The sequence below is a fragment of the Delphinus delphis genome, chromosome 12 (assembly GCF_949987515.2).
Source record: "Delphinus delphis chromosome 12, mDelDel1.2, whole genome shotgun sequence".
NCBI classification, from domain to species: domain Eukaryota; kingdom Metazoa; phylum Chordata; class Mammalia; order Artiodactyla; family Delphinidae; genus Delphinus; species Delphinus delphis.
This window is the reverse complement of record NC_082694.2, coordinates 62,347,548-62,359,540: the sequence shown is the minus strand read 5'-3', so window position 1 is coordinate 62,359,540 and position 11,993 is coordinate 62,347,548. Positions and strand designations below refer to the sequence as shown.

The following is an 11,993-nucleotide window of genomic DNA, read 5'->3' as shown; positions in this document are numbered from 1 at the left end:
TGACTATATTTCCTATGCTGTACATTACATCCCTGTGACTTATTTCTTTTATAACTGGTGGTTTGTGCCTCTTAATCTCCTTCATCTATTTCATATGTAAGTAATTAGTAATAGAAAAGAATAAAGTTGGGAGGCAAATAACATTCCTTGATCCAACAATCATCATTAGTACTTGGTTCACTGGTTAAGTTTTAAAATTGGGAATCACTAATAACATTTTCATTCTTAACTTGGAGTAACATTGTCCAGTGCCAGGTTAGATAGTTTTCTAACAGTATATTTTCTTCTTTCTGAGTTCAGTGTCATGACTCCTAGTCCAATCAGAAGAGAATGGTTCTAATGTCATATCAAATAGATGCTCTTATATCTAAACAACTCTCTAAAATTATACATACCTTAGTTTTCTTGTATGATTTTCATTTTTTTGAATTAAGCAAACCCTTACTGAAGCTTAAATTGTGGTACAGAAATACATTTCAACTGATTTAAGTCCAACACCATGAAGAGAGAAATTATGGCACCAAAATTTTCCCTCCTCTATCATACACACTAGGATTAATTTATATTACTATTCAATCTATAGTTTTAATTTTTCTAGGCTTTGTTCCATACAAATTTGCACAGTTTTTCAACATTAAATAGAAATCTTAAATCTGTTAGGGGTGAAAAAAAATCAGACCTCAAGACAATAAATTTTCATCAAATCTACTGGGACACTGTTCAAGAACAAAATCCACTTTGAGCACTGGTCTTCATAGTAGCATCAAAACATTAGCAATAAAACTGTGTGCTAATTACAGAATCAGACCCATCCACTGATTGAAAGCTTCTTCAATAAAGCTCTGAATCAACAACGTGTTTAAAATAAAAGTTAGAAGTGTTTCAACCACTTGATTTCAAACCAAGTATATTTTGTGTTTAGAAACACTAAAAACAAAAGTTTCATTTATAAATACAGAAGGAACAAAAACATCACTGCATCAATCCAGAAAGAATCAAAAATTGTTTGAGGACAAGAAGAAATACAAAATTGAGTCAACTTTGCTCTTTTCTCAGCTGCTTAAATATCCATGTTAGCAAATACAGCTAAAAGATGCCAACACTTCTAAGCCTGTATTTCTAGTCATTTCCCATTGACCATTTTGGAATTTTTTATGTTATGTTTTACGAATAGCATTCTGCTTCACTGTGTATGTCTGAATAACCTGAACAGTTCTCATTCATCACTTGATGTTACTCCATGGTGAAAGAAATACCAGTAAGAGGAACCGTCAGAACACTATCACATGTATCACAAAGTCACAGAAATTTTTAAGTCACAAGATGGCCAAGACTCCAATTCTGCTTTGAACCAAAATTTATATCATTAATAGAAATTAGTGGAAATGGCTACGAAAGTAAAAGTTAAGGTGAATCATCTGAGGTGACTTGACTTGTTGAATCCAATATAACCTTCATCTTAAATCTCCTTGCTAACAAATTTAGTGATAATTCTTTTATACTACTACTTAGCAAGTTAATAAAGGCATGGTACTCATGAGAAGCTAATCTCATTTAATGGGGGGCACAGAATGGCATACGGTTTCCATACAGTTCTGCCAATATTCCCTAGTATCAACCTACACCTTCTTTGCTAATCAACACCAGCTTATTCCAAAAGAGATCATGGTAACGAAAAATACCAAATTCCCTTGACCTTAAAAGAAAATTAATCCCAGGGTCCATCCCCCCATCCCCCCTCTGGGGTATAAGATTAGTATAAACCCACAGTGTAAGAGTGTATTGCTTTAAGGAAGGGGTATGGTTGGGAGGGGAGACACCATGGTGAGGAACGAATCAATTAAAGTCATACAAATATAGGAAGCAGTGAGATAATAATACACAAAATGGATAACTGCAGTCATTTTCTTAGAGGACTCAACTCGTGGAAGAAGAACTTTGATTGGTGCTGCAAAAACATTTGTATGAAGTAGAAATTGGCTTCAATAACATTAGTACAGAATATGTTCTAGGAAGTGGAGGTAACTGGATGTAAAATCCTGGTAGCAATTAAATATAACAGTCCCAGATGGTTAGGCTAAGGCCAACACCTAATGAGGACGAAAGCCTTGTCTGTGGGGAATTTTGGACGATACCTGGAGAAATATTACACTGTGCATAAACCAAATTGAACTGTTTTCACAAGTGTTATAAAGTTTCATATAGTAAAAGGTTTTTTATACATGCACTTCAATTTCACAGCAAGAGTGTCATAGGATACCTAAACACAGAAGACAGCATTCATGCAAGATATCTAACTCATTGATATAATAATGCATAAAATTCAAAATGATTACACTATAATTACATCTAGGGTTTTCTGCAACTACAAGGTGGTGGTTATGGAAAGCATGGCCCTTGGTATCAATATCTAAAAAGTAGCCACCACCTTCTTCTATGTGTGTTCTCTTTTTGTGTTTTTTCTTCATTTTTCTTAATCAACTCTGCTGTTGTTGCTGCTTCTTAGCAAAACTGGTAAAAACAAAATTGTAATCATTCAACATAGCACTCTGGTAATCAAGACGTTTAAAACCTTCAATCTTCTGGGGCAAAGAAAGCACTGTGTGACATTTAGAACTCTGATTTACAAACAGGTGGTCACAAATTTTCCTGCCTTGAAGACTTCCACAACTTCCCTGATCAGGTCATCATAGGAGGTCTGACTTAAGTTTGTTTCAAAGCTAACATAAGAAAATTATGGTTCTGAAATGATGTGAATAGTCCAATAAGTTCCATCAGATTTCATTCCATTCATTGAATACCTACAAGGATTGAACAGTGTGGCATCAATGACAGAACTTGGTATCAGGTCATGAATTCCACTCTCATGAGTGACATCCTTTGCAGTAACACCATCTTTCATGTAGAACTGGTCCATAACTGCTGGGTCAAGCTCACTCATCAGAATTTCCAGGGTTTGATCTGGCTGATTGATTACCCGACTCTCTGGTTAATCCAAAGTATACAAGTACCAACAATCAGAATTCATGCGTCCCATACAACATGCTGTCCCATTTGGGAAAATTGCATTAAGAAACTCTATTTCTTCCTGGAAATTCCAGTGTGGGTACCCTTGGTGAGAATGCTTCATGAAATTCTTACCAGAATAAAAGAAGTTTTGAATTAAGTCAAACCCACTGTAATCCCTAGCAAGTTTCAACAGGGGAATCAGTGCTTTCAGAAGTGGGTGGTACCACATGTCTTCAACATGAAAGGTCTCTTGGAGACAAATATGCTACTCTCACTGAGTACATATGCTTCCTGCTTGTCAGTTTTTGTCACACTTATGATTGAGCATTGCACATCCTTCAAAAGGATGTCCCACTCGGATCTTGGGATGGTGCCAAGATCGCCAGATCCTTGGTTTGCGTCGGGTTGCTGCCTGGAGAACCAAACCTCCAGCAGCTTCTCGGTCCCTTGGAAAAAATGTGCAGCAATGAAGACCCAACGCAGCCAAAAAAATAAAATAAATGAATAAATTAAAAAAAATCCTATCTGCATATTTAAGAGATCAACTCTGACACACTGAATCATCTCTTTTTTGTATGATTACAAGGCAAAGGTCCAGACACCAAACGGTAAATTCACAAAGTTAAATGCTACTAACATTGAAGCCATCCTAGTTCCTCAAATACCCTCTGTAAATGTGAGCTCTCCACCAAACTCTCCTTTCCAAAGGTGCCCTTAATGTATCTCAAACAAACCAGGGAAAACACTTTTGCAAAGTCACAGCTCTGATTATAACAATCCGCTACTAAAACAAACAACATCTTATTGCTTTTAATTGACAAAGAATTAAGTGCAGACACATAGATTAAGGCCCATCCACAGTGCCTACATCTTAAGCCTAATCTTCCTCTGTCACACCCCCCCCCCAATTTGTATAGGTTGCCTGTTATACACATTCCTGAACACAGCCCTCACTTTTCTGCCTCTTCCTTTATCACGCTATTCTCAGCCCCTAGGAGTCTCTTGCCTATTGTTTTGTGAAATCCTATTCATTTTCAAGGTCATTCTCAAATGTCACACTCTTTATAAAACCCTTTTGATCCATCCTCCACCTAATAAAACTATAACTGCTTACTCTTGTGAATTTCCATAGCACTGAATTGTTCCTCTCCCAGAGCAGTTATCTTTTGCCCTATAATATCACTATTTATTTTTTAGCTGTATTTCTTCCACTGGGAACAAATAACATCTTAGTATTCTAGGTGCTCACTAAAATGTCAGGCATAATACTTCATGGAAAATAGGTGTGCAGAAAATATTTGCATAAGAGAAACTAATTAGGGATTTGTTTATTTTACCTATTTGTCCTCTCCATATGTATTGCTGGTGATGAAATCTAGAATATATTCAAAACGTTAAAGTGGAAAAAAAAAACAGTGTTTCATAAACCTCATGTAAAATTAGGTATATAACAAAGATCTTGATGTTCCTTCAAGTCTTTCTTATTGGAGAACAAAATATACACATATCTTCAAACCGTGTTAAAATGAACTATGTACAGTTTTACTACCTGAGGGTGTCACACTTACATCAACAAAAAGAATCAGCAAATCCTAACTTAAAAATATATGCAAGATCATCAAATTTACAAAAATGCTAAAGGCTAAAACTTTTACATTCGGAACTCATTTAAAGTAGACCCTCATAGCATTTAACACAGATAAATTTCCAATGTTCAAGCCTCATGAAAAATTCTTTGGTTGAATTGTTGCTAACATGAAATATAGCCTTTCCCCAAGAACGATAGTGAAATGATGGTGACAATGATCTACTCCAAAAATGCTACTTGCATTCATGTTAAATCAGAGTTTAAATTTTCATCTCTTGATTTCTTGTTTCAACAACTAAATTATTAAACTCCTACTATGTTCAAAGCAATATATATAAAACCTTAATATATTAATTAATTAATATAATAATATATATCACCTTAAATATAGTAGAGTATGTGTGTGTGTGTATATATTATATATATGTAAAATCAAATTTGCCCATGCAAATAGGTTAAAAAAAGGTTGTGTAGCTGCTCTATGATAGGACAGATTAAAAATCTCATTACCTGCTTGAACAATTATTTAAAGAAGCTGAAAAGTAAAAAGATTAGTAATGATCAAATAACTAAACTGATATTTCATTAAATATCAAAGTAATCAGACTTTATCTTATTCCATTTTATGAATCAAATTAAGCCACCCAAGCAGTGTCCCCATTGTCAGATAGTAAACCAACTAGAAAGGAAGATTTCTTTCATCTATGTGTTTAATAATCTTTTTAGATCTATATGTAAAAATTACAGTCTAAGAAGTACCTACTGAATTGAGATATTCAAAGCTTTTATTGTACTTTAAAAAATATTTCCAGTTCTTTTTTATCCTCACGTAACCACTCAATTTCCATCCCATTATAAATGTCTTTCCCCATCCTCCACGCACATCCATTGTGCAACTATTCCTTCATTGAAAAATGCATGAAGATTAGAGACTGTACATAAATAATTGATACCATGATAGAAATATAGCATAAATGACATTCACAAGGGTTATGTTCTCATGCTTGATCTAAAAATTTTGAAAAGTAGTTGCCTTCAGGGTTCTTGATTATCTCAAACTATAATGCTGCACAGTTACAATGAGAAAGTGGCACATTTAAGAACTATGAAAGATTTATTTTTGAAAATAACAGAGGGAAGAACTGTGGGCTGCTGAACTATCATATAGAAAAAAAAAATCCATCCCACTCTTTTTTCTATTATATTGTTTGAGAAGTTGTAGTAAATCTTCACTTTGGCCATCATCCTATTTTATTTTACTAAAACTATCATCACTTTTACTATGGAATGCTTTATGGGGCACTTTAGCCCCCAGCTCTTTTGCTAAGCACTGGCACTGATATCGCAGGATCTATCAAGCATTTTAACCAGTTTATTCTTTGCTTTCAGACCATGATGAGAAATCATTATCATGACTTTAAAAGAGAATATTTGGCCATCGTCTCCCAAGAAAAATCCATATTTTAATCATATTTTAAAATAGCTCTCCCCATTGTATCATAATGAAATTTTCTATGAGAATAAAACAACCAAAAAAGCAGGTAAGGAAGTTCCTAGCTGGAGAGAGCCCCTCCCTTTTCTTTGCTGTACCAGCACCAACTGAAGATCAGGAGCCATAACTGACCATTTCCTGTTGCTTAGGACCTGACTCTGCAGTTAGACCTCATATGAGTCAATGAGAGGAGTGCACACAGAAATGCTCTCTACTCAGACTCCCCTTCTTCAGTTCTTTATTTTTCAAGATATGTTCTTTCCTGAGTGCCAGGGGAAAAGTTTCCAGGGAATTTCAAGACATCATTTTTCATGTTCACCTATTAAATCACAATTCCAATAAACTGTAACTATCCTTGACAACAGGAACTTGTATCTATCTATCTTGTTTGTTCCTATATTCCTAGTACCAAGGACTATGCTTGGGGCAAAATAGAAATCCAATGATTATTTGTTGGGCGAATAAATGAATGAATATATGTGATGAAAATTACTAGAAAATTTGAAGGGTTATTTGTAGTTGTAACTATCTTAGAACTATCTTGTGTTTGTCCAGAAATATCCAATCAAGTGTGTAGAAATCAGTGGCTTTAAATAGAGAGAAAAACTACTCTAAATTAAACATTAGGTGATTGTTAGCATCTCTTGAAACAGCAGCAACTTCATCATCTGTAACAGAGTTCGGCCAACTATAGCCCATGAGCAAAATCTGATTCATAACCCATTTTGATAAATAAGGCTTTACTGGAATAACTCATTTGTCTCCACATTTTTAATAGTTGCTTCTGCACACTACTACGATAGAGTTGAGTAGTTGAGACAGAGACCCTAGAGCTCACTCACATAGCTTAAATGTTTACTATCTGGCTCTTCACAGAAATGTCTGTCAACTCATTATCTATAAAAAGGACACAGGTGAGACAGGCTGGGACCCGGAACCCTTTGCTGCAGTGCTTGCACCGGGGCAACAAAATACAAAGAAATTATAAGGGACTAAAAATAACTGCATGCATATATAGTTGGGGCAAATTATGAACAAAATACAAAAAGACTAAAAACCCAACTGCCACTTCTGAAGAGCTGGGAGCAAAAGCAGGGTACTGCACATGCCCCCTGCACACCCACCACCAAAGGGGTGGGCAGACCACCTAAGCCACTCCTCCAGCCCAACCCCTGGACCTGCTCCTGTCCTCACCCCATGTAAGGGACCAGCTCACCACCATCGGCCAGTGAGCAAGGGAACCTGTTACTTGTTTTCACTCCCTCCTGCTTCAGCAGGGGCCCTAGTAAAGCCTTGCCTGAATTTCTTGCCTGGCCTCTTACCAATTTCTATTGATTATGGAGGCCAAGAACCCTGGTCGGTAACCTAGATATGTCCCTAGGAGGTAGGTCCCAGACTGCCAAACATTTTGTAGATATGAATTCCTGTGCCCAGTGAATTATCATGCCAAACTTACCCTAAACGTTGATTTCACACCCTGTGTCTACTGACCTGGTTCCACTTTGTGTTATCCATCCACTATTTTACCTTTCAATCACTACTGTGTTGTATTCTGCTCTTAGCTCCAACAATGAAACACCAACTTCCTCTCCATGCATTTTGAAGTTTGATGTCTCTGTCCTTTCATTCTAGCACACCATTCCCACACTCATCTCCTAGGACTTGGGTAGGGAAGGCACTCTCTGTTTCTCTAGGTTCCACCACTCCCTAATGTCACATATCAGCCAGTTTCATTCATTAGTATATCTGCCTGATCCCTGAATATATTTGGGTCTGTGCCCCTGTCTTATGACAAAGCTTACCATACAAATTTAAGGTTAAAATCCATTAAGTAAAAGTCTCACACAAAACTTATTTATTCTGAAAATCTATTCACCCCTAAACTATTTTATAAAGCATTATGCATTTTCATTGTGAGCCCACAAACTTTTTGCTCAAACTGCAGTTTAAAAGGAAAATGTTCTACCACCTGTGGAAAAATCCAGAAGACAAGAGTCAAGGGAAACTCCTGTAGTTTTACAGGGCAGGGCAAAGACTCAGACTAATTTTTCATGCTATGACAAGTCTGCCTGGGGCACTTGGTCGGGGGTTTTCTGAACCCTTATGGTAAATGCTTTGTGAAGTTCTAGTTTTTTCTTTTTTAAATAGAATAGAAACACATAGGATTTGATTGAAAGGAGATGAAAGATAAAACATTGGGAGGAATAAAAAAAAACTGAAAGTAGTTGGCAGCCCTGGATGTATTTATTTGTTTTTTTGTTTTTTGTTTTTTTAACTTCCTTTTATTTTAATCTGGTTCTTAAATCTCTATCTGGCCTGGTAGCTCACAGAGTTTTGTTTTTTGTTTAACATCTTCATTGGAGTATAATTGCTTTACAATGGTGTGTTAGTTTCTGCTTTATAACAAAGTGAATCAGCTATACATATACATATATCCCCATATCTCCTCCCTCTTGAGTCTCCCTCCCAACCTCCCTATCCCACCTGGAAATAAAAACAAAAATAAACAAATGGGACCTAATGAAACTTAAAAGCTTTTGCACAGCAAAGGAAACCATAAAAAACATGAAAAGATGTATTTGTTCTTCAGAATACATGGAGAAGCTGGAAAACAGTGCTAATGAGGCCAAGGGCACTGCATCCAACCCTGTGTGAGTTTATTAGTTTTGCACAAAGAATGATGCAGCTTAATCACTATCTGCACTCCTGACCTCAATCCATCAGCCTGTAAATATCTGCCGCTGCTCAGGAAGGAGACTAGGGTCTTGAAATGAGGCTCCATCACCCAACCGTCTCCACTATAAGAAAACTAGCTCACCCTGTTGGCCAGCATTGTGTCACATATAACAAGCTAGTTAAAGTTAACACAGCCAAGTAAAAATTTAATTTTTAACGGTGACACAATATAAAAAGTTAACTCGTCTTCTCTGGGAAAATTGGTTTACGCTTTCAAAACATCCTGTGCTTATCTTTTGAATGGCCCATTGGAAAAGCCTCCCTCTGGGACTCTGAGGCTTGCATCACCCTTTCCAACCTTTCTGCCACTTGGCTTGCAAAACATCTACCAAAAATTCAAAACAAACCACTATATTTTCCTGAATTAATTATTTCCATGGCCCTTGACCCCTTCAAGATCGCATCCATACTATTTATCACAACAAATTTGTGAAGATTTTCTTTTTTGTTTCCTCCCCTATGACTTCTCCATTTAGACATTTGCCCCCAACATTTCACCAAAAATCTGCAGTTTTAGAGGATTTAGCAATGTCATCACTCTTGCTTTACCTAATGGTCATTTCAGGCAACTTTTACTTGACCTATTGATGACACTGGGCACAAGTGACCCACACCATCTTCTTTAAAACATTTTCTTCAGCTGACTTCAGGGCACTCCTGGATCTTATCCTTCCTCTCTGAGCATGTACGGAACCCTGTCAAAATGTAGGTCACATTGTCCCATTCCTCAGCTCAGTATCCTTCAGTGGCCTCCCACTCCATCATTGTGAAAGCCAAATCATCATTATGTCCTATAAGTCCCCCTGGGCTGTGGGGCATCATCGCCTCTCTGACCAAATCTACACTCTTCTCTCTTACCACACTGTCCAGAAATACTCCTGCCTCCTGTGTCTTTGCATTGGTTGTCCTTCACACCTGGAATTCCCCCATCCCCCCACCACATTCAGTCCTATCCACTTGGCTCATTTCTCTCTTCTTTATGATCGTATATAAATGTCATTTTCCCTGACTGCCCTCTGATATTTTCTATTCCTCTCACTTGCTTTATTTTTCTCTTAGTGCTTACGTTTTGTTTATCATGCTATACATTTTTTTTTCTTTTTTAAGGTCTGTCTTTACTACTAGAATATAAGGCCCGTAAGGGTAATGATTTGTCTTCACAGCTTTATTGCCAGAGTCTAGAATATAACAGACTCTTTAGAAATGTGCATTGGGTATATTTATAAGGCAATGACTAAAAGGCTCCAGTCATCGGAGTTCAGTTTGTTTCTTCTGCCATGCCTGAGACTGAATATGCCAACCTGTTACCAGAAACCCTAAGGAAGGCCAGCTTTTCCTGCTTGCTGGATTGCTTTACAAATATCTAGTCATCATTAACACCTTCCTGAAGCACTTCTGCTATTCCTTTGCCTTCCTCAGAACCTAAGCAGATTTCTATCACTCAGTACAAAATGTTATTGCAGGTATTTGTTAACCGGTTTGTCTCCTCCCAGAGTCTTAAGCTCTCTGAAGATGTTTAGAAAGTAGATAACAAATGCTAGCCAGAAGCAGAGACATTTTACCCTGTAGCTAATTTCTGCTCAAAGAGATAATATATATGCTAAAAAGTCTGAATGCCTAAGTGTTTAGAGCATTTGGAATATATAAACAAATTAGGAGGAAAAACTGTGAAGGCAAAAAACAGAGAGAATAATTTAACATGAATTTGCGCTTCTTGGGAAACAAAGTTACTCACTCATTCAAATATTAATTCACCAAACATTTATTGATGGCCTATCCTGGGCTGGACCCTATTGTCAGGATGTTGGCATGTGAAGGAGAATAAACCCCAGCCACCAATCTTTGTGGCACTCACACTATGATCAGAAAGACAGCCTTGTAAGAAGTATGTCCAGGCCAATCCCCATACCTCGACTCCATCTGAAATCATTGCCATAAAACTACTCTCCATTCCTAAGAAGAGCAGTTAAACAATGGAATCTTTTTCTTGGGCTTCCCTGGTGGCGCAGTGTTTGAGATTCCACCTGCCGATGCAGGGGACACAGGTTCTTGCCCCGGTCTGGGAAGATCCCATATGCCACGGAGCGGCTGGGCCCATGAGCCATGGCTGCTGAGCCTGCGCGTCTGGAGCCTGTGCTCCGCAATGGGAGAGGCCACAACAGTGAGAGGCCCACGTACCGAAAAAAAAAAAAAAAGGAATCTTTTTCTTTTTTTTTTTTTTACCTAAGTTTGACAGAAGTATCTGGTGTTTAAAATACTCATTAACAATTTTACATCTCCCAAGAATACTTGAATCCCACAAGTTTTCACAAAATGTTCAATTCTAGCTTATATATAGAAGTGATGTAAAACATGGACAGCCAAAGTTAAATGGCAACTTCTTTCCTTTCTACAACCTGTTTTACAAAAATGTGTGAGTTATTTTAACAAATATTTACTAAGTGCCTATAATATACCAGGCATTTTTCTAGCATGGAAATCCCAACAAAAGACAAAACAGTCAGCCTCTTTGCCCTCATGAAGATTACCCCAGTGATTATCAGGGTGGCACAAAATATGCATTTGTAACTAATCTTCTGGGTATGGGATGCAGTGCCCTCTTTATATTCTCTCCTGGGCATCCACCTGTCTGTTGCCTGCTGACTGAGGTGTAGTAGCCTGTCTGGTTGTTTCTCTTACAGGTACCTGGGCCATAACCCTGATGGCTGCCTGAGAGATCTCCCTGCTTCCTCAGCTGCTGCTTCTAAGCAAGTAGCTGCTTTCATCATTTACACAAACCCACTCCTGTAAAATGTTCAGTTCCTTTTGCCTCTCAAGATATGTTCAGACTTTGAAGTCCATGAAGTGTACGTCTTGTGTTCCAAATCTGTAATTAAGTATTTTTTCTGCCTTTCCTAGAAATTTGGAGCAGGAAGGAGATGCATGTGCTCAGTCAGTTGTCCTGATCTGATCACACTAAAAAAGGCTTTTGCTAAAGACCATAGAAGGTACCTTATAAATTAAATTTAGGATGAATGAAACCAATCCAGAAGACATAATAAAACACTATATATATACGTATTTGTACATACAGAAAAATATGCTAAACAGTATATTCTCTGTGATTACCTATAATTACAGAGATAAGCTAGAGTTAAAAATCAGTGAGTTTTGTTAGGAAATTTCAAT

General features: G+C 37.2%; 1 pseudogene; it reads right to left on the bottom strand.

Annotated features, from left to right (window-relative positions):
- Window positions 1-2,477: 2,477 nt before the first annotated feature.
- LOC132435469 (S-adenosylmethionine decarboxylase proenzyme pseudogene) lies at window positions 2,478-3,662 on the bottom strand (annotated as a pseudogene).
- Between the last annotated feature and the right edge of the window lie 8,331 nt (window positions 3,663-11,993).